Below are 23,504 nucleotides of genomic sequence, written 5' to 3'. Positions count from 1 at the left end.
CTGTATTTGTTCTGCATAGCGCAAGCAAATTTAATAACATGCTTGCACTGTGTTTCCTTGCAACTTGTCTCTGGTGTCTCTATAAATGGATACCAGGAGACAAAAATGCAAGGAAAGAGTATTGTGCATGTGTTTGGAGCCTGCTTGTGGGATTGTGTGTGTGTATAGAGTGAGATGATTGTGGTGTGGTATTGTGTAATAAGGTCGGTTTTAGTCATGTTGTGTTTGTGGTGTAATGTAATGCATATGTGGCTAGGGGCTGTAGAGAATGTGTGTATAGGGGATGTAGCAAGTGTGTGCATACAGACTATAGAGTGTGTGTGTATAGGTGATGTAGTGTTTGTAGAGAGTGTGTGTTTAGGGGTGTAGCATGTGTTTGCTTACAAGGAATCTAGTGTGTGTATAGGGGATCCAGAGTGTGTATGTCAGGAATGTAGTGTGTGTGTGTATATATATATATACACACACACATACATATATTATATATATACATATGTTTGGAAGTATTGTGTATGTGTGTGGTGCAGTGTGTTGGGGAGGTTATGTGTGTGTGTGAGGTGTGCAGTATATGTGTATGATGGATGCTGTGTGTGATGTGTGTGAGGGTGCGGTGTGAGGGTGCTGTGTGTGAGGGTGCTGTGTATGATGTGTATGAGAGTGCTGTGTATGATGTGTTTTGTGTGAGTGCTGAGTGTGATAGTGCTGTGGATGATGTGTGTGAGTGCTGAGGGTGATGTGTGTGAGGGATCTGTGTATGAGAGAGTGTGAGTGTGATAGTGCTGTGGATGATGTGTGAGAGTGCTGTGTGTGATGTGTTTTGTGATGTGTGTGAGAGTGATGTGTGTGATTTGTGTGAGAGAGTGCTGAGTGTGATAGTGCTGTGGATGATGTGTGTGAGAGTGCTGAGGGTGATGTGTGTGAGAGTGCTGAGGGTGATGTGTGTGAGAGAGTGCGGAGTGTGATAGTGCTGTGGATGATGTGTGTGAGTGCTGAGGGTGATGTGTGTGTGAGTGCTAAGGGTAATGTGTGTGAGTGCAGAGGGTGATGTGTGTGATAGTGCTGTGGATGATGTGTGTGAGTGCTGAGGGTGATGTGTGTGAGAGTGCTGTGTGTAAATGTTAGGGATTGTGTGTTGGGGTAAATAAACAAATAAAAAAATCTAAGCATGCATTATATCCCCCCCCCTCCTGTCTTACCTTTAGTCTGGCAGGGGGGACCTGCACGCTGGTACTTGGGAGGTGGGGGGAGAGGCACTCGCACGCCTTCCCTGGTGGTCCAGTGGTGAGTGAACTCTAGCCTGAGGGCTAGAGTCCACTCTCGCGAGATCCGGTCGTTGCCATGCCGCGAGAGGAACCCGGCGGAGCTGCAAGATAGAGCTCCGCCGGGTCTTCTCCCTCCCTCCCCAGCCGCAGGTCTATTTAAGTGGGCCGGTGAGGGACATCTCTGATCTCCCCACTGGCCCGTCATGGCACACAGCGGGGCCTGCGCTCAGATAGTGCCAGCCCTGCATAGACGGCAGGGGAGATCCTGGGACCTCCATGCCAGGCTCGGCCTATGGCCACCGCGGCCCACCGGGCATTTGCCCGGTGTGCCCGATGGCCAGTCCGGGCCTGCTGGTGTCTATTGCATGTTCTTGCAGCCTTAGCCTTAAACATTGCATTTTCAGAGAAAAGGTATTTTTGACATTGCTGCCTGGTAACACCTCTAGTCGTAGTCATGCAGACAGCCAGGAGTTAGTGCTGTGTTAGTGCTGCACTGGATAAATAAATGTTGATTTAATAGAAGCTACTTGATTACTTCTAAATTTAATTGCGGTTTACAAAATTCCCAAAGGTAAAGAATGCCCTACCGCCTTCCCAGAGTAAGTATTCAAAGTACAGAAGGCTGTAGTGTTTATGGTGCTTTAGACAGCCATGTGTAGCAATGGTGCTAATAAGTGCCAGGTATATACACCGCATAAAATTATAAACGCAACACTTGTTTTTGCCCCCATTTTTCATGAGCTGAACTCAAAGATCTAAGACTTTTTTCTATGTACACAAAAGGCCTATTTCTCTCAAATATTGTTCACAATTCTGGCTAAATTTGTGTTAGTGAGCACTTCTCCTTTGCCTAGATAATCAATCCACCTCACGCATATCAAGATGCTGATTAGACAGCATGATTATTGCACAGGTGTGCCTTAGGCTGTCCACAATAAAAGGCCACTTTAAAACGTGCAGTTTTACTGTATTAGTGGGTCTGGGGGGTCTAGGGAGGTCTGGGAGGGTCCGGGGTGTCCGAAAACCAGTATCTGGTGCGACTACCATTTGCCTCATGCAGTGCAACATATCTCCTTCGCATAGAGTTGATCAGGTTGTTGATTGTGGCATGTGGAATGTTGGTCCACTCGTCTTCAATGGCTGTGCGACGTAACTGGATATTGGCAGGACCTGGAAAATGCTGTCGTATACGCCAATCCAGAGCATCCCAGACATGCTCAATGGGTAAAATGTCCGTTGAGTTCATTTTTGGAAACATGTAAATCTATCGTGAAGCAACATTAGAAATCTTAATGCACAGCTTATTGTATAAACAGTATGATTTAAATACTGTACACCTCATTAGCTTCATCGCTAACATTTCAGCTGCTGTGGAATGTAACTTTATCAACAGTAATAGGTAGACTAACATACACACATTGGCACACATAGACACACTAAGAAATGACAGGTAAATTGCACACTGACAGCCAGGGCCAGATTTTCCGTTAGGCAGAAAGGGTACCTGCCTAGAGGCACCTGCCCTGTTCTGAGTACCTGTTTCATCCCTTATAATGTGCCTTATTTGAGCTTAAGTAGGCTGATTGGGAGAAATAAGTACCAGGAGCCTTGACCAGTGTCTCCAGTAGTCCAGTCAGCCTTCTGTGCTTGACAGCAGAACTGCACCAACAGTAATAGAGGGTATAAAAGCTCCTCCTGTTTGTGTGTGAAGCTGTACAAGGAGTGGAAGGGATCACTTCCCATGTGCCCATTTATAGCCTTTCACATCAGAAATGCATTGCAGGAGAAGCAGGGGCAGCATTTAGTGATGAACATTGTGTAACAACTCCTAATATCAATCATAGGGGGGCAACTGGACTACAGAAGACATAGGTGAGTAATTTGAAAAAACCCTTGATTTTATAAAGACACTTTTCCTGAACATGCAGAACTGCTTCTTGTCATACAGGGTGAAGGGAAACAAGCACCTCTACCCTGATCCACAGTTCGGCCTCGCTACAATGAGGAGTTGAACAAATGGGGAGGGGAGATGCTGGGGGAATTTTACACATGGGGGACTAGGGAATGAAGCACTTGGCGGGCGGGGGGGGGATGATCATAGGCGTGCGCAGCCCATTGCATTAGGGTGTGCACCCTAAAGCACAAGCACACGCGGCGTATATATATATATATATATATGTATATATAGATATATATATAGATATATATATACACACACACACAAAGCTGTGTGTGTGCTGTGTGAGGGTGCTGTTAGTGTGATGTGTGTGTGAGGGTGCTGGTAGTGTACTATGTGGGTGAGGGTGTTTGTGTGTGCGTGCTTGTGAGGGTGCTGTGAATGTACTGTGTGTCAGGGTGCTGTTTGTGTGTGTTTGCACTTGTGAGGGTGCTGTAAATGTACTGTGTGTGAGGGTGCTGTTTGTGTGTGAGGGTACTGGTAGTGTGCTGTGTGTGTGTTTGTTAGGGTCCTGTTTGTGTTTGTGAGGGTGCTGTTTGTGTAATGAGTGTGAGAGTGCTGTGTGTTTGTGAGGGTGCTCTGTGTGTTGGTGCTGTGTATGTGTGTGGGTGATGTGTATGTCTGTGGGTGCTGTGTGTGGGTGCTGTATTTGTGTGGGTGCTGTATGTGTGTAGGTGCTGTATGTGTGTAGGTGCTGTATGTGTGTAGGTGCTGTGTATGTGTGTGGGTGCTGTATGTGTTTTGGTGCTGTATGTGTGTGGGTGCTGTATGTGTGTGGGTGCTGTATGTCTGTGGGTGCTGTATGTCTGTGGGTGCTGTGTATGTCTGTGGGTGCTGTGTATGTCTGTGGGTGCTGTATGTGTGTGTGGGTGCTGTATGTGTGTTGGTGCTGTGTATATGTGTGTGTGGGTGATTGTGGGGGGTGGAGGTACATTACTTAATATCCCCCCTCCCTTCTTACTTCATGTAGGGAGGGGGGATCTTTCCTTGCTGCTTTCCCTGGTGGTCCAGTGGAGGTGGGGGCAGATCAGTTATCCCCCCTCCCTTCTTACCTTATGCCTGGGAGGGGGGATCCTGCGGCTGCCATCCATCCCTGGTGGTCCAGTGGAGAGTGAACTCTAGCCCCGCAGGGCTAGAGTTCACTCACGCGAGATCTGAGCGTTGCCGCGGCAACGCTAAGATCTCGCGAGAGGAACCCGGCGGAGCTGCTGGCAAGAGCTCCGCCGGTCCTCTCCTGCCTCCCTCACTGCCTGTGAGCCGGTGAGGGGAGGCTGAGAGCAGAGCCGGCGCTCGGATAGCGCCGGCTCTGCATGAGCCGGCAGGGGAGATCCTGAGATCTCCCCTGCCGGTCTCAATACATAGGCGTGCCGCGGGGATTAGGGTGTGCCCAGGCACACCCGGCACACCCCGTGCGCACGCCTATGGGGATGATACACATGGGGACACTGGGGAAATGAGACACTTGGAGGTGCAGGTGGGGAAGAGACACAATTAAATATTGTTTTGTATCATGCTTAGACACGTTTGTCTGAGCCATTTATTATAAAAACGAAGCTGTCTATGCAGGAGTATACCTCAGTAGTCAAACTAGTGCATTAGTGACATATGTACATTTGCTATGACTCTTTTTTTTCTGTATTGCTTTCCACTGTTATACAAAAAAACAGAAATCGGAAAAAAAAAATGAGAACAAACAATAAAAAAAAGTTTTCGTTTTTTTGTCAAACATAGTGACAATGCCTCAATAAAAAGAAAGATTGACAAAAAAAGAATTTGTATTGATTTTGTTCTCACTTATTAATTTTGTTCTTTTGATTTCTGTTTTTTGTATAATTAATAAATCATATTAATAAAAATGATTCAAATATGTTTAATTGCGGCTCTTGAATACTTCTAAATTTTAACATGAGGCTGCTACAGACATAAAGTTTGGTAACCCCAGTTTTGGTATATGCTTGCATTGGATATCAGAATATATAAAACCAGTCTAGCTTTCAGTAACTTTAATAGCCATTTGGATAAGCAGTTCTCTGTTGGTAAGGTTTTTACTTACATAGTAATGCATTACAAAAGAATACAAACAGATATTCTATATTATTTATAATCTTTTTTTGTAATTATAAAAAGGTGTGGCAATTTCCCTTAATACCCACCTTTACTGAAATATTTAAAACATAGGCTGCATGTGCTCCAATTATACTACTTAGTTGTAATTACTTATTAATACATTAGGTCATGTGATAAATTTCACCTGTTTAATCAGCAGCCATTTTCCATATTAAGAATGTCAATACAGGAACAGAGTACTAAATAAGGAACAATCACCATGGAAACCAGCAGAATATTTATCATGTTTTAACTTTTACCGTAATTGCCAGTTTTATGGTCTGGCACTTAGCTCAAATAATTAAAATTAGGTAATGTGCATCACTTAGTCTTGTCTGACATTGAAATGAATGAAAAAGGTGTTTTGCTGAAATACAACTATAAACTCACAGCTATTGAGGACACAATGGTTATTATATGGGGTTTCATATAATGTCTTCACTTTAAAGGGACATTCTAGACACCCAGACTACTTCATATAACTGAATTGTCCCTTCGCTCTTAAAACTGCAATGTAAAACATTGCAGTATTATATAATTATTAGTAATATATTATAGTCTACCAGACCGCCATTAGTGGTGCTTCCTGTAGTTTCACAGAGTTTGACTTGACGCTGGATATCGTCACGCTTTGCATGAGGATGTCGAGTGCCTTGCAAAACCCTATAGAAAAACATTGAATCAGTGCTTTCCTATAAGGAAGGCCTAACGCACACAAGGTGCTCATCACATGCGCATTAGGTTCCCCACGTCTGCTGACATTGTTGGATGAGGAACACGACCCAGTGCAGAGGTTCCTTTAATATTGTTTGATAAACTTTTCAAATAATTTTAAAATGATTTAGCTTTTGTAATATTTTAAGATTTTTTGATACATTGACATTTTGAAAAAAAAAATATTTGAAAAGTTTAACCAACAGTATTAAATCAATGGCTATGTAGAAATCAGGAAAGCTTGACTTTATATGTAAATTAAATGTCATGATTCTGTTTTCCTAATCAGTAAAACTAAATAAAATGTTTATAGATATAAGCATATTCTACTATTAGTGGAGTTTTGCTTGACATTGAAAACGTAATCATTGCTTATAGTGGCACTATAGCCACCAGAACCACTACAGCTTAATGGCCATCACCTCATCACCTCATGGCCATCACTCAGACGGCCACTAGAGGTTCTACCTATTTCAGTGCTGCACTGTGTGCAGAACCAAGTGCAGAGTCTCCATGCTTTACATGGAGACGCTTAACGCTCCCCATATCAATGTACTGATTCCCTGTATCTCTATGCGGAGATGCTGATTGGTGCAGCAGTGTTTTGCTGCACATGCACAATAGCCTAGCGATGTTTTCCTATAAGAAAGCTTTGGAGACTAGCATTGCGATGGAGAAAAGGTAAGTTTAACATATTTTTACTCCATTCTGTGGGGTAAACAGGTACTTAGGCACTTTAGTGGCAGACTTATTAAGCAGATAGTAATTAAACAAATTTAATGGAACACTATATTGTTAAGAATACAAACATGTATTCCTAACACTAAAATGTTCCATTGAATATTTTGAATTACTATCTGCTTAATAAGTCTATCAGGGCATGTGTTGGCATGAATGATCTTCTGTATGTCTATTATATTTATTAAAGTAGCACTGTCATGCCAAACTTACCTTTCTCCTCAAACTTACCTTTATTTACTCTTCTCTTTCTCTGTCAGGACCTGTTCTTCTTTTCTTCCTATCTGAACTAGTTTTGTCTCATGTATTTTTCCTACGTTTGACTTTCTTTGACCGAAGGAGGAGCTTAAGTCAGCTCCATTTCCTGTGTCAAGGAGAATGGTGAGTACTTTCTTTGACACAGGAAATGGAGCTGACTTAAACTCCTCCTTTGGTCAAAGAAAGTCTAGCGAAGAAAACATACATAAGACAAAGTAGTGCCTACTTTATCTTGTGTTTTAAATAAAACTAGATCAGAAATAAAGAAAGGAAGAACAGATTCTGAGAGAGGAAGAGAAGAAGAAACAATAGGAGAAAGATAAGTTCAGTGTGGTATTGCTGCTTTAGGAGCATACACAAATACATTTTGTAAAACATTTTGACACTTGAAGGGAAGAAGGTGCTTGGAGACTCTAACATAACCACTTAATTAACATTTTGCAGCATCATTGGGAACAAGAGTTTTGGGCTGGCTAATGCTTAGTTCTCTGCACATAGGATGTTTGTCATCAGCAAGCACAGCATGCTGCAACTATGTGTTCAATGGAGGCATAGAAGGGGGCTGGGGGAACATTAGGTCCTTTCTTGTTATCAATATTAGAGTCCCCTACCACTGACCACTGGTTGGGGCACAGAGAGTACACGGTCATCAAAGGTGGAAGAAGGAAGATGGACTATAGACACCTAGCCTGGATCGTTATTCTGTGATTATTAGATTGTTTCTTAGTGCCGTCTCTCCCCTTGGGCACGCCGGGCAGTTGCCCGGGGGCCCAACGGTGCTGCCCATCATTCCCAGGCCAACAGGGGAGATTATTTGATCTCCCCTGCCGGCCCATGGAGCGCTGGCCCTGCTCTCTTGCCGTGGGCCCTCTCGGACCAGTGGAGAGACCTCACCGGCCCAAAGGCCCTTCGAGAGAGATCGTTCCTCCCATGTGTAGGCTGTGTGGCAACGCTCCAAACAGCGCTCAGCTCAGGAGGAGTGAAGACTTTATAGATCACCACTGGACCACCAGATTTTATTAATGTTCATTTAAAGAAACACTATAGGGTCAGGAACACAAACATTTATTCCTGGCCCTATAGTGCTAAACCCACCATTTAGGTGGCTTGCCCCCTCCCCCTCCCTACCCCCCCCCCCATTGCCCTCTTAAAAGGAAGTGTTTGCATTAAAATGCCTGAAGGCAATGATTATACTCACCAGAACAACTACATTAAGCTATAGTTGTTCTGGTGACTATAGTGTCAGTTTAGTATTTAAAAAAAACAACAACAAAAAAAGAAAATATTTTCTCCATGCACCCCTCACACTCTGCAACACACAAACACCACCCACAGCACCTCCCACACATACACACACACACACCTCACACATAGCATCTCTCAAACACACACACACACACCCACAGCACCACACACACACAGCACCCTTCACACACACAGCACCTTCCACACACACAGCACCCCTTGTACACATCACACACACACACAGCACCCCAAACACTGCATCCCCCGTAAACATCACACACACAGCACCCCCAAACACTGTACCTCTCACACACAGCACCCCTCACACACAGCACCCCTCACACACACCATACCATGCTCACACACACACAGCATCCCTCACACACACACAGCACCCTCACACACACACAGCACCCTCTCACACACACACAGCACCCTCTCACACACACAGCACACACACAGCACAGCACCCCTACACACACACACATACACTTCACCACTCACTGCAGTCTGTGTGTATTCAGCAGTCTGTGTATTTAAGCAGTCTGTGTGTGTGTATTCAGCAGTCTGTCTGTACTCAGCAGTCTGTGTGTACTCAGCAGTCTGTGTGCATGTATTCAGCAGTCAGTGTGTACGTATTAAGCAGTCTGTATGTATGTATTGCATTTGTTGGAGGTACCAATAAATATAAGCTTAATTTTATTGATAATTTATATTTTTATTCCTGCAACGCTCCAAACAGCGCTCAGCTCAGGAGGAGTGAAGACTTTATAGATCACCACTGGACCACCAGATTTTATTAATGTTCATTTAAAGAAACACTATAGGGTCAGGAACACAAACATTTATTCCTGGCCCTATAGTGCTAAACCCACCATTTAGGTGGCTTGCCCCCCCCTCCCCCCCCCCATTGCCCTCTTAAAAGGAAGTGTTTGCATTAAAATGCCTGAAGGCAATGATTATACTCACCAGAACAACTACATTAAGCTATAGTTGTTCTGGTGACTATAGTGTCAGTTTAGTATTTAAAAAAAACAACAACAAAAAAAGAAAATATTTTCTCCATGCACCCCTCACACTCTGCAACACACAAACACCACCCACAGCACCTCCCACACATACACACACACACACACCTCACACATAGCATCTCTCAAACACACACACCCACAGCACCACACACACACAGCACCCTTCACACACACAGCACCTTCCACACACACAGCACCCCTTGTACACATCACACACACACACAGCACCCCAAACACTGCATCCCCCGTAAACATCACACACACAGCACCCCCAAACACTGTACCTCTCACACACAGCACCCCTCACACACAGCACCCCTCACACACACCATACCATGCTCACACACACACAGCATCCCTCACACACACACACACAGCATCCCTCACACACACACAGCATCCCTCACACACACACACAGCACCCTCACACACACACAGCACCCTCTCACACACACAGCACACACACAGCACAGCACTCCTACACACACACACATACACTTCACCACTCACTGCAGTCTGTGTGTATTCAGCAGTCTGTGTATTTAAGCAGTCTGTGTGTGTGTGTGTATATTCAGCAGTCTGTCTGTACTCAGCAGTCTGTGTGTACTCAGCAGTCTGTGTGCATGTATTCAGCAGTCAGTGTGTACGTATTAAGCAGTCTGTATGTATGTATTGCATTTGTTGGAGGTACCAATAAATATAAGCTTAATTTTATTGATAATTTATATTTTTATTCCTGTGAGTTATTTTGTAGGCAGGGCCACAGTGCACTGCTTTGCCCAGGGGCTCATAATGCTTTAACTATTTAAGATTGCACAGAACCAAACTGCTTCAAAACTATTAAGCAAATAATGATCATAGTTTACTATTAGATGAGTTACTTCTAAAGAATTCCAAAGATTTGTGTCTTGAAAAAAATGTTGCGCAATGTCATCTTAAAGGACATACATTATGCAATGCTTTATGCTAATGAAGTATGATTTAATCATCTTCATTCGTGCTCCTTTCTATAATACTTACCAAAAAGTAGCTCAGTATGACGTTTTTTAACATTTTACTTTATAGTATAATTCATAGGTACTTTTACTGCTGTGAGCTTAAAAGGTTCTGCTCAAGACAGGTCTCAAAAGAAAAATAATAAGACTTCATTTCTGTTTAAATTGTTAGCCTGCTGGGTTTTTTGTCATTTTTTTTTCTCTCACCTTTAAAGAGTTTGCAGTTTAATTATATGGCTTAAGGAAGCATTGCATGTTCATTAAATAAAGAGCAAAGAAATGTTCAAGTTTTTCTTGATATTAAAAATAAAAGTAATGCCAATATTTTGAGAGGTTTCTTTATTTGTGTTTTAGTTTATTTGTTTGTTTGTTTTTTAACATTAATTTCATTGTTTCATATGTTGTATCTCTGAATCAGTTGTATCTGCTTAATTGGTTGTAAAATGCTGTAATGCCCTGTGCAATGGGACAATGCTAAGCATTTAAAATCTAGAGTGACCAATTGATTGTAAGGGACTACATCACAATTACATGATTATAAAACTGACTGTAAGAAAATGAAATTTGGCCAAATAATGTTTAAAAATGATTCTACATTACATTTCATGTCCATCTATTATCTCCTAAGCATTTGTTTAACCCCTTAAGGACCAAACTTCTGGAATAAAGGGGAATCATGACATGTCACTCATGTGTCCTTAAGGGATTAAACTTGTAGAGCTAGATGTTACCAGGTATATTAAAATATGCATGAGCTTAATACTGCATATGTTTAAAAGTTTAAAAGCAAACTATACATACAAAAGTATGCCAAACAATTAGAGCTGCCTTCAAAAACCTTAAAACAGGGAGAAAGGACACTAAAAAGATATATATATATCAAGGCCATTTTTACCCTTAGGGTGGTTTGGCTTCCAAATATCTAATTCAAAATTCACTCACATAGCAGATGTCAAGAGTGAAAAGATTGATGCAAGCTGTACATACACATTAACAAAATAGGCTGTAACAAAAATCGAGAAATCAGAATTAATGTAAAAGCTGATTCAAGTTATCACTTAAAAAACCCGAAAAGGTATAACCAAGAAAGGGTAATGATGTGTGTGAAGGAAAGGTTTATACATGTATATGTATCATCAATGTGAAGACCATGTACAATTTAAAATGTATATTCCCTGTATCAACATCAAATGAGTAATTACCTCAAAATTAATTATACTGCATCTTAAAAAAAAAAAAAAAAAAAGAAAAAAAAAAAAGACCAAAACATTTGAAAAGAGGAAAAAAAAATGTGAATTGAATGCTAGCTAGAGATGTCGCATTTGTGCATAACTGGCAACATGCAATCTACAATAACCCAGTAAAGATACACTCCACTTCGCAAATACATTTTAAAAAATAAATAAAAAATCACTGTTTAGTACATATACCCCAAATGAAAACATGCACTCATTTAATTATGCATTTTTCATTGGGGTATATCTAAAACTGCAGATCCCTTGCCTGAAACCTTTACAAGCCCTGGCCTTTTTCCCCGCCCAGACTTTGCAAGGCAGGTGTCTCTGATCAATTGCCTCTTGAGTTTAGTTCCATTGAGCTAAGGAACCAGGAAGAAACTGTGATTGACAGCCAAGGGGATGTAGCAAGGTAAATTTATAAAAGTGCCAATTTCAAATTAAATCGGCAATTGTTTGTAAAATAAAAAATTACCATTCACTGCCTTCACTGCACACTAAGCAGCAGTGGAGGTTCATCCATAGAACACTTGAGGCAGTTTTTATGTGGGGATAATGTATTTGCATTAGGTTAGAAACACTAAGATTATTTTTCTGGAGGGGAGGGTGGTTATCCCATATAGGAGATAAAATATGAGACAGAACTAGCGTCTCTTTAATAATGTAATAGGTTTCAGTTCTTCAGGGCTCATACAGTTCTGCAGGACTAATAGTGAGTAAGCAGTACCTGACATAGTTCGAGTCTATCAGTATCTTGATGCTTTAACCATGTGCACACTGTGTGCTGAGAGCTAATGCAACAGCTGTAATATTTAAAAGCAGTAATATTTAATAGAAAGCTAAAGTTATCATAGCAAGAGCACTACTGAAGATGAGATTATGAAAGGAAGAGCTAAGGACAAGGAAGATAGCCAGAGAGAGAGATGGAGCCATTGACTATGTGGGTATCTCATTATTGCAGCTCTATGTAAACCTACACAGTGATCTTGGCTGTGTGGGATAGTTGTAAGTATTACATTATTGTGCTCAGCTCTGTTGTAACTCAGTATTTTATTCAGCTCTACCTGTTGTATGGGTATCTCTGTAGTCTATCCAGCTCTTTCATTAATTTTTCTAAAGACTTAATTTAACTCCTCCGAACCTTAGTCGCAAAAGTATAAAACTAAAAAACGTCACCTTAAATTTCATCTTAAGAACTATACACCTATTGTACCTAAATATTTATTTTAACCCCCTCTATATCTAAACTCCATAATCCTAAAACCCTCTTATACAACAACTATAACCCTTCTCAAGTGTTTCATCATCTTAACATGCCCTCCCCCTTTACCCTAGCCATTTATAACATTATATGTAACCCTGAATGCATTTCCACAGCTGATTTACACTCACTATACTCACAGATTTAAACACAATACATATATGCACATAAATACATGTGCAGTTGTCAAATATCAATAAAGAGGCCACAGGCACTAAGCACTGTGGCATATATGTATGGTGGCAATAGAGGGTTAATAGGTCAGTGTAAGTTCATGACCCCTGATCATCTTGTTGGGCAGAGTGGGACAAGTAGCTGGGCAGATTAGGTGACACAGCTGTTGCTGGGGACAAGAACTGACTGATGATTGGTTGCTGTCAGTGGCCAGAAAAAGAGCGGAAAACCAGGTAAGTATAAAAGGTGACAGTGCAAGGCAATCCCTGTCAGCTTTATTTTCAACAGGATGGGAGAAGCACCGACGGACCCCAGCACCTCACCTGCTCCAGCTGCAGCATGTTTGCAAAAGAGCTGATGTCCCGGCTAGGAGAGATACTGCGTTCGCCTGGAGGGAATCCTGTTTAAGGGACTGCCTAAGCCCGGCGCCGGGCTTACAGTGCTGATGAGCCTCTGGTAGCAGCACCTGCCTTCCTCCTCTGTGCCTATGGTGGGTCAGGGTAGAGTTGAGGGCCGGGCTGAAGACATCCTGACAAGAAGCGAAGAAAGTTTAGATGATGGGAGAGCGTGTTAACGAGACGACATGCCAGTCCTGGAAGAAATGGAGGCGCGAGGCAGAGCTGGTACTTCAGGTGGTGAGTATGAACGAAACACTGCTGAACTGGCTAAGATCAGGGAGGGAGGCGTTGGTAGTGGTCACTGGAATGGTAAAGGTCTTTACAAAAGTACAGATCAGGCTTTGATGGTAGTGGGAGTAGTAGTTCAAGGATTTATTTAAGAAATATTGTGAAAGAAGAAAGTGACAAAGATGAAGAAAAGCATATATTTATCCCGCATAATTGTAATAACTGGCTGCAAGCATTTGTATTTTCTCATCCGTAATGGGAGAGAAGAAGCCGAAGTTATGTAGCGGGCCTTTCCAGCCTGTGGAAGTTATATTAGAGGCATTGGAGAATTTTGATGGCTTCCTATTTGGTGGTTAATAAAGTTAAAGTTTTTAAAAGTTGATGAACCATATGTTATACGGTTATGGTTACTTACAAAGTTATGGTTACAAAGTTTTGGTTACAAAGTTATGGTTTCAAAGTTATACAAAGCTATGGTTACAAAGTTTTTGTTGTATGGCTTGGTTTACCTATGAACTTAAAAAAAAAAAAATTAAAAAAAACGGGCCGTCCACTCTTCCCTAAGTGGGGAATAGAAGGATGTTGGCCTTTGACTGAACAGATGCTCAAAGTTTGTCAGTTAAACCAGCAACTAATGTCGGTACTTATAGTACAGTAAGAACAATATTATTATAATATTATTATGGAAAGCTTATTAAAAAAAATATATATATATATAATATATATAGAATGTCATTGGTACTTTCTACTGAAAGTACTCATATTGTTATTTAGGACTCCAGGCAGCTGAAAGGCTGCGTCCTTATCGGTAGGTGTACCCAAACAAGGAGAGCGCTAAGTTATTGCTTCAAGGTTTTGCAGAAGTTTTTAAGATTCCAAGGTTTTAGGGTTCAGGTTGTTCAGTTGTTAATAATTTAAAATCAGTTTTGCAGGGTGTTGAATCTGTTAGCAAATGTACAGTCCTCCTTGCGTTAATTTCACCTTTCTACTTTAGGTTTAATTCAAAAAAAAAAAAGAGTGACAGGGTCATTCAAGCTAATTCTCCATTTATTGCCCCTCTGGTGCTTCATTAAATGATGAATTTGACAAGGATACATGCTCAGTGTACTACGCATAATGTGATGATGCACTCAGATGGAGAAGAGAATTTGGACCGGGTGCACTGTTGGCTGAAGGTGGACATGGAGTCAGTCTATGGGCTATTAACGGTGCATCCGGAGGGTTTCAATTCGTTGGGATTTTCATTCCTTGGCAAGTTTTATTTTAATAAATGTTTACCAATGGGTTGTTCCATTTCCTGTTTTTTACTTCGAAGCTGTTCAGCATTCTTAGAATAAGTTGTTAATGTGGAGACCGGTTTATATTCTATTGGACAATATCGGGATGACTTGTTTATTGGTCCTAGTTCTGTTTCTGAATATGTTAGGTTGTTAGAGTTTTTCTGTAGTTTAGACAAAAAAAAAAAGGCATTGCGGCCAGTGACAAGTTTTCAATTTTAGGGATAACAATTGTTTCAGTGCTTTTGAAGGTAAACAGATGATGGAAGCAACAGTGAAGCAGTTCAGTCAATGATTAGGCCTATTAGCATTTTCAAGTTGTATTGTGCCTATAGAAAATGTTGTAGGCGAATGGCACTGGCTTGTGTTAAAAGAAAATCTGTTCACTGTTGTGTAAGGATTTCTGCAGAAATTAAGAAAGACTCGAAAGTGTGGGGGCATTTTCTGCAGCAGTGCAATGGTTGTTTATTATTGCAAACAGAATTTTCAGGATAAGGAAGATTTATAATTATTTGTGGATGCTGCGGGGCCAGTTGGTTTTGGCATATTTAGAACCAAAAATGGGTCTTTGCTTAGTGGCCAGATAAATGGGTAGAGCAAGGGTTGACCAGGAATGTAACCAACCCCCTTTTGGAATTGTTACCAATTGTAGCAGCAAGTTTGGTATGAGGAAAAGAACTGCAGAATAAACGGTTATTGTTCCACTGTGACAATAAGGCAGTTGTACAGGTCTTTAATTCTATGCATTCTAAAAGTTGCTTTGTTATTCATTTGTTGTGAAATCTAGTGTTGTTATTTTTTGAAACATAATATTTGGTGGAAGGCTGTGCATATTCCGGGTATTGAGAATAAGATAGCTGATGCTATCTTCGTTGCCAGCTTTCAGGAGTTTGGTGCCGGATGCAGAAGAAAAGTGTGTGGAATTGCCGTAAGGTTCTTGGCAACTCATATGGGAAGAGCCGGGTAATTTCTCATGAAAGCACTTGCACTGGGCAAGTGGAGTGCTTATGTGTCAGCATGGAATGAAGGGTATAAATTACATATGAATTGATCCAGTAGGTTGAAATATAGAAGCTGCATTTTCTTTTGTGGTTCAGTGTATTAACAGTGGTATAGCAAAAAAAAAAAAAAAAAAAAGTCAATTCCGGGCGTTTAGCTGGTAACAAATTTGAGGTTTTGGGTAGACTAGTAGTGGTGCTTTTGTGAGTAAACAGTTGTTAAAAGGTTATTTTTAAATGCTTCGTATGGCTGACGCTAGTCGGCCCATAATATATTCAGTGTTGGGAGAGCTGCTTGAAGTTTTGAAACACTGTTTGCCATTTACAATTCAAAGTAAATATGTTTTCAGCAGCACTTTATTTAGCTTTTTGCAGCACTTAGGATCAGTGAGTTGGTTTCTTGCAGTAGATTTGGACTATCAGGTTTCGGTTTAAGAATGTGTTGAGCAGGGACGCAAAAGTAGATGTTGGTTGCAATCTTAAAACCGATCAATTTGAAAAGGTAGATGGTTTCATTTGTTAGGTATCGAAAAAAGGAGAGTTTGCCCAGTGGAGACGCTGAGTGCATATTTAAGCTGTCCGCCCTGCTGATAGTGGGATATCTCAGGCTCTACTCTAACATGTTCTCAATTTTCAGAAGGTTTTGCAGTGATGTTTTGAAAGATTTGGTTACAAAGGCAAATTTATTACTCATTACTTCAGAATTGGGGTAGCATCTGAAGCGACAAACTTAGGTTTTGGAGCAGAGGCTATAAAAGGAATTGGGGACAGGATTTAAATTGTTTTAAGTTATATGTGCGGAATTACATGATGTGATGTTTGTTTTCATCCTTTCACTCTGTTGTTATTATTATATCCTCAGGTACCGTAACAAATGTTTGGGTTATGCGTCATTCTTTTGTAAAGCAGGCCAGGTAAGGGCAGGAGCAGGAATTTATGGACCGAATTCGGACTTCAGTCGAGATGGCGTCACAATATATTTGAAAGGTGTAGGTGGTCTACAATTTCACCAGTTAATGGAACTCATATTAAAGTGTGGGTCTTGGCCTGCTCCAGCTGTTTTAATATTTAATATGGTGGTAATGATATAGGTGTGGTTAAACCTGTGCAGTTATCACGTAAGGTAAAGAAAAATGTTTGTTTGGTATTGGAAAAATGATTTCCTTACACCATTCTAGTTTGGTTAGAGGTGGTCCAGCACTGGTGATGGTTAAGTGAACCAAGAGTTAAAAGCGCTGAGAAGATGAGTGGTAAGTTGAATTTGGCAAGGTCAAGATTGCCACGATTGGGAGGGTTTTTTCACACAGACATTGCAAATGAGATCAGAATGAACAGGGCCTTTTTAATGAAGGCCAGGTTCATTTGTGCTATATCGGTCCGGATATTTTAATCTGGATCTAAAACATGATTGAAAAAAGTCCTCCCCCAGCTGAGGCGGTGGGGCAAAAGTCATCCTCAGCTTAAAGTTCTGAGGAAGGATATGTTAAATGGTTGTATTTATAAGGCGGTCAGGTTAGTTGTGACTGACTGGCACTAAGTGATAGTGAAAGTAAAAGTTGAAGTTAAGTGAAAAGTTTACCTGAATATGTTACCGGTATCAAGTTACTGGTGGTATGCCCCATTTTCAAGCTTTAATAAACACCATGGCCAAGCCCATTGAAATAAAATGAACGATGTCTGTGTTTACTGTGTGGTCTAAGTTATTTATGCGAATTATTGCCTACCAGACATATATGTTTGGGGGGGTGGGGGAGGGGGCAAGACACTAGAACCCTGTGCCTACATGTATCTGGTATGTAAATCTGTTCCTGGTCATAATGACCAACACCAAATTCAATGAACAAGCATGCCAACTATTAAAATGAATGAAAATTGAACATTTCTTTTTTTTTGGTCTAGAATTAACACATGAATCACTAAGCTATCATTATGCTAACACACATGTAGCTGCAGATGACAACCTGGATCACTCCCAAGCTACACAGGTAAGAAGCCTCAACACGTAAAAGTAATTTTCAATAGAAATGGTACCACACTGTTCTAATAACACACTACCACAAAATAGCTAAAATTAAATAACTGCTTTCTGGTTCAATGATTTTACATTGTTGTTATTACTAAATAGGCCAATTTTCACCATCATTTGAATTTGATTGCAACTGTGAATTTCCATGTAAATCCTTTGCCTGGGTGTATACATCATAAGCTGTAGAAAATTGAGTGTTTTTCATTTATTTTTATAATCACCAGTTTAAAGAAATATTACACTACATTCAATCTCTTGCTCTTTTTTACATATACCACGCAACACCTATAGAGACCCGTAAGCACCCTGAAGACGCTGCTTCCCTACGCCCTTTTCCAGTATTATCCAGGCATGTTTGAAGAAGATTATGTAATAGAAGATTCTGTGTCCTAGGAAATGTAGTCATCCAGTGGATGTATGAAAATGGTTGAGTGTGAGGAAACAGAAGTCTAGATTTAGATCTGACAAACAAGAACTTCAGGGGTGTGTCTGTTGTATAGAGCAGGGTGTGTAGGATTCCCTAGGGAAAGACGTTTCCTGATGCTCTGTGTGTTGCTATTTTAAGCAATGTCATATCTCTTTAAGATTCACACAGCTAATTTGATTTGACCAATGACATTTTAATGGTGTAGGCTATGATATTGACTGATGACCTCATCCTGGTAGTTAAAATTTCCATATGGCCAATTGATGGTGTAATTGTTTTATGATTATTTTCATCATCATTTTCAATAACCACTTAACTGAAAATTATGCAGAGAATTATGTCACAGAGGGGTCTGTTTATGGCTATTTAACCCCTTGACGAAACATCCCCTTGGGGACCGATGATGGTCCTGAACCGTCATAACGGTCTTGGGGTACTTACCTGATCGCCATCGTTCCCCCAGCGGTGATCAGCGTTTCTCCCGGTCCAGGGGGACTGCCTGTCTGCCCAGACAGTCTCCCCCACTGCAGATCAAGACCCCGCGGCCACGTGATCGCTCGATCACATGGCCGCAATAGGTGCCTGTGTCTCTGCCTGCAGGGGGACTGTCTGTGCTGACAGGCAGTCTCCCTGCATCTGTAAAAAATAAAAATAAAAAAGTAAAATAAAATCAATCAGTGTAAAAAACAGTAATTTTACTTACCGTAAATTGTAGATTATGCTAGCTTTAGTGTACCTATAATCTTAATTTTATTAATGACAGGAGGCGAGTATTTGCTTAAGTCTCTCTTTACTAGAACTCCACAGCAGCACAGAAAACAACCAATCAGAAAAAAGTTAGGTACTATAAAACTCCCCTCCCCATGCATCATTTCCTCTTTCAAGCTGCGACAAAACAGAATAAAAGGCAGAGAACATCATGGGGAAGAAACGAAGTCCTAGGTACGATGAATATAACGATGTCCACCATCCAAGTGTAACCGTCAAACTAGATAGTGTAGATGGACTGTAAACTGAAACGAGAGAAAAACAGAATCGAACAGGTTGATTATCCAATGAAATGTACTCTGAATAAACATGTAGGTACCCAATGTAGCAACCAAATTAACCTAATATGTAAATATCCCAACCCTACTTATGGAAAAAAACCAGACATAAGGAACAAGCGACAGGTAGCAGAGACAACAAACAGAGTTGCATACTTACCTGATAATCTAAACTATAACATTAAACAAGGGAGGGACAAGAATGGGTGGGAAATACTCGCCTCCTGTCATTAATAAAATTAAGATTATAGGTACACTAAAGCTAGCATAATCTACAATTTTATAACATGACAGGAGGCTTCGTATTTGCTGTTTCAACGCTCAGTTCACCAATCCAACGCTGTTTGTGTCGCTGGTAATTATTCCAGGAAATAGAGTAATCCTAATCGGACATTCCAAATACGATAAATGACAGCCGACGGGTCAAAGAAGATGCCAACCGACGAAGTATCTCAAATACGGAAAAAAAGCACCTTCCGCCGGTAAATCCATTGTACGTGGTGTAGCAACCTGTTTCCTAGAAGTCGGTCCATGAGCTGGTAAGCTGACCTATTAGCTACATTCCTGTAGTTGTATAACTTCGAAATCCGATCTAGGACTTAGGGTCGCGAGAAGAAAACTGACACCAAGTCACAACTCATGATCCGTAAGGCGGTTCCTCCGATCGTGCCAGGGCCATTCGGCGATGCGGCCTTGCAGGGAGATCTCCACTCTCGAGGAACGCACCGAAGACCACCACCAAAATCGCAATAGTAACCGAGGAGGATCTTTCGTACCTTCCTGTCCTACCCGGTGGGGTGTCTCATCCGAGCATAAATTCATAATGCAGGCGAGAGTGTGGCCAAACCAGCCGTATACCAAGTGATTCCAACATTTCAAACGGACTGTGTAAACTTCGGACGTCGTAGAGAAAAGGCTCCAAAGGACGTCCATTCAGGGTTCCGAACTGAACTTGAGTGGAGGAACGGTGGTCGACTATTCAGGGAATAGGGAATCCCGGAAATCTTCAAAGGAATGGGAAGTGCAAACAGGAACGCAGATTCCCATCCAGAAATGCCCCCGTCCAAGAGTGAAAGATGTCTGTGTAGGAGTCGGGGTATACCAGGTACCACCATAAGGTCTCGTAGGTCTCCTCGACGATAGTTGAAAAGTAGAGTAGCGCGAATCCAACAAAAACGGCTCCCGTGAGGAATAACTAGAGTATAGACGGAGGGACCTCCATCTCCGAACCCTGATCACCAGGTATGCTACTCGAGGAGACGGGGCAGTCCTGCCATCTTATCCCAAGATCTGATGACCGGGGAGGTCAAGACAACCGGGTTTCCGGTCTTACCATGTGAACATACGTATGATTTTTACCTTCAGAGCGGGTAATGGGCCCTCCTAATCCTGTTACCCGAGCAAGGCAGAGCCCGTTTGCTCCATGAAGGTCCCCGTATCTCCTGCCACTCAATTATGGGAGAAACTGTCTGAGCAGTTGTTCACAATGGTCTGGATATCCAAAAACAGAAAGCAATCCTCTGTTTTTTTATGGTGCAGAATATACCCAAAACCTGCACTCACATAATACCTGAGTTCCATCCGATAGCCGTACCATCTCCAGGAATGTGTATAAATAAGAGGGAGTCACCCCTCGTTACACCTCTGTGAGAATATCCCTCCATTACAGTAGATAGACTAGAGGGATCCAGTCTAAATATGGATATCTCGCATGACCAGGCAGTCCTCTATATCGAAATCAGGAGCACGGACGTCAGATCTACTGGAATGCAGGAGGGACGCCCCTCCATGCAGTCATCGACCTCTTGCACAGGTACAAGTCTGTGTGTTGAACAAATGGATGGCACCGTAGAGCGTCGAGTGTATGAGAGAGCCGCGCTCTCTACTAATGTGATCAAATAACGGGCCAACGTCCGGCTGATAGCCTGAGCGGGCCGCGCCCGTAAATAACCAAACAGTAGAGTCTGCATCCGTGACCGTTCCTCTCTATGAAAATGTTTCCTCCAAACATGACCCCTGTATCCAGCTCAGTCTCTGGCTGAGGTTGAGGGAGGGCTGCGCCCTCCAATAACAAATCAGTGTCCGGTTCCGTATCTGAGAGGGTTCGCTCTCTGCTCCAGAAGATAAAATATTCTCGGATCGAAGAGATGGAGGGCCGCACCCTCCTGTGATCCAAGCTAGAGTCCCTAGAGACTCAGGGTGACCAACTAAAGGGTACACCAAATACGAGTATCAGCATAAGGCTGAGGGAAATCTACGGGAAAACGATGGAAAAACTATCAACTGACCGTCCAGATCCCGTGCGCGCGCGCGGGGTCCGGGCGGACCGTTGGTAGTCTGAGGAAAGCTGGAGACGTTCTCCGCAATCCACGAGTACCCAGGAGGTCGGAGGAGGTCAAGTCCGGCCTCTCGACGACCCGAGCGAAAGGAAAAGGAAGTCACGAAAACGAAAAAGACAACAAAAACGTAGATACGAGAAAAAACGCGAATTCTATCTCAGCTAGAAGGCAAAAGGCAGGCCAGAAGGCAAGACAAGTAAGCCCCACTGAACAAGGCCAGGAGCTAACCTCACGCAGGGATAACTACCGATAGCTATCTGGATACCGGGAGGCAGATACAGAGTTAGTTGATAAAGACAAGGAAAACACCGCGTTCTCCTGTAGGTGTCTGAGTACCGGTCCTTGCCTGTGCAAAGTTCTCTTTGGAGGTGGGCCATCGCCGGATTGGCGCAAACCGCGGATGTGTGTCCGGGGTCTTCATAGGATAAACTTGCCCTTCAGGTCTGAGGTTTAGGGCCTTCACCCTACCTGTCATATCCAGATGGCCGTATATTGGTGTCCTCTTGGATAGTATGGCAATGGTGCTTGTCCGGACACCTGCCTATTTCCATGTCACTGGTGGGCACTGGCTTCTCCTCAGTGGTATTCCCCCAGGCCTGCGGCCAAAAGGGATAGGGCAGGCCCAGCAGGCCAAACTAATGGACACAGAATAGTTGGCCAAGGAAATAGGCACCGACATAGTAGGCCATAGAAATAGGCACCGACATAGCAGGCCGTACTTATGGGCACAGAGGCCGTTCTTATGGGCACAGACACAGCAGGCCGTTCTTATGGGCACAGACACAGCAGGCCGTTCTTGTGGGCACAGACATAGCAGGTCGTTCTTGTGGGCACAGACATAGCAGGCCGTTCTTGTGGGCACAGACATAGCAGGCCGATCTTATGGGCACAGACATAGCAGGCCGATCTTGTGGGCACAGACAATAGCAGGCCGTTCTTATGGGCACAGACAATAGCAGGCCGTTCTTATGGGCACAGACAATAGCAGGCCGTTCTTATGGGCACAGACAATAGCAGGCCGTTCTTATGGGCACAGACAATAGCAGGCCGTTCTTATGGGCACAGACAATAGCAGGCCGTTCTTATGGGCACAGACAATAGCAGGCCGTTCTTATGGGCACAGACATAGCAGGCCAATCAATGGGGCACAGGCATAGCAGGCCAATCGTGGGTTGCATATCAGTATTATATGAATATAGCTTTACCATGGGTCTTGAATGAGTAATGGGGACCTCTAAGCTTGGGCAGAGTTCCCCAAAAAATAGTAGATCCACAGAGCACCCTGTGACCTAGGGTCCCCAGACATCAACCCTTTTAGACAGCGTAATGTCGTGTGAATAACCTGCACCGGGACTGGCAGTCCCCAAATGCCCAGCAGGCAAATAGTGGTATTCCAGTTTATTGGACCTAAGCCGAAGTTGATCCAGTGGTAATAGTGTCCATAAAATCATGATATACTGACCGACATCCTCCTTAAACTGTGCAAGGGTATGCACATGTACGTACAGATCTGTGAGAATTCTCCACATGATAAAGATCATCAGACCACCTGAGGGGTATTGTACCCATGGTCTATCTCTGGAGTAGGGCTAAACCATAGCCAATACAATGAGTCTCCCTACATAACCTGATAGAATATCAGTGTTGACTGGTCTCCCATACCAGTTGAACCAGGGCCAGGCATGTTGGCTTAAAATATCTGTCATGGACAGTAAAATCATACCAGAGGAGACTCACCTGGGACTCCATAGCTGGCCGGCCGAAATCTATACTGTGAAACACACACACC

This window comes from Pelobates fuscus, chromosome 4 (assembly GCF_036172605.1).
Source record: "Pelobates fuscus isolate aPelFus1 chromosome 4, aPelFus1.pri, whole genome shotgun sequence".
NCBI classification, from domain to species: domain Eukaryota; kingdom Metazoa; phylum Chordata; class Amphibia; order Anura; family Pelobatidae; genus Pelobates; species Pelobates fuscus.
This window is presented reverse-complemented; position numbering follows the sequence as displayed.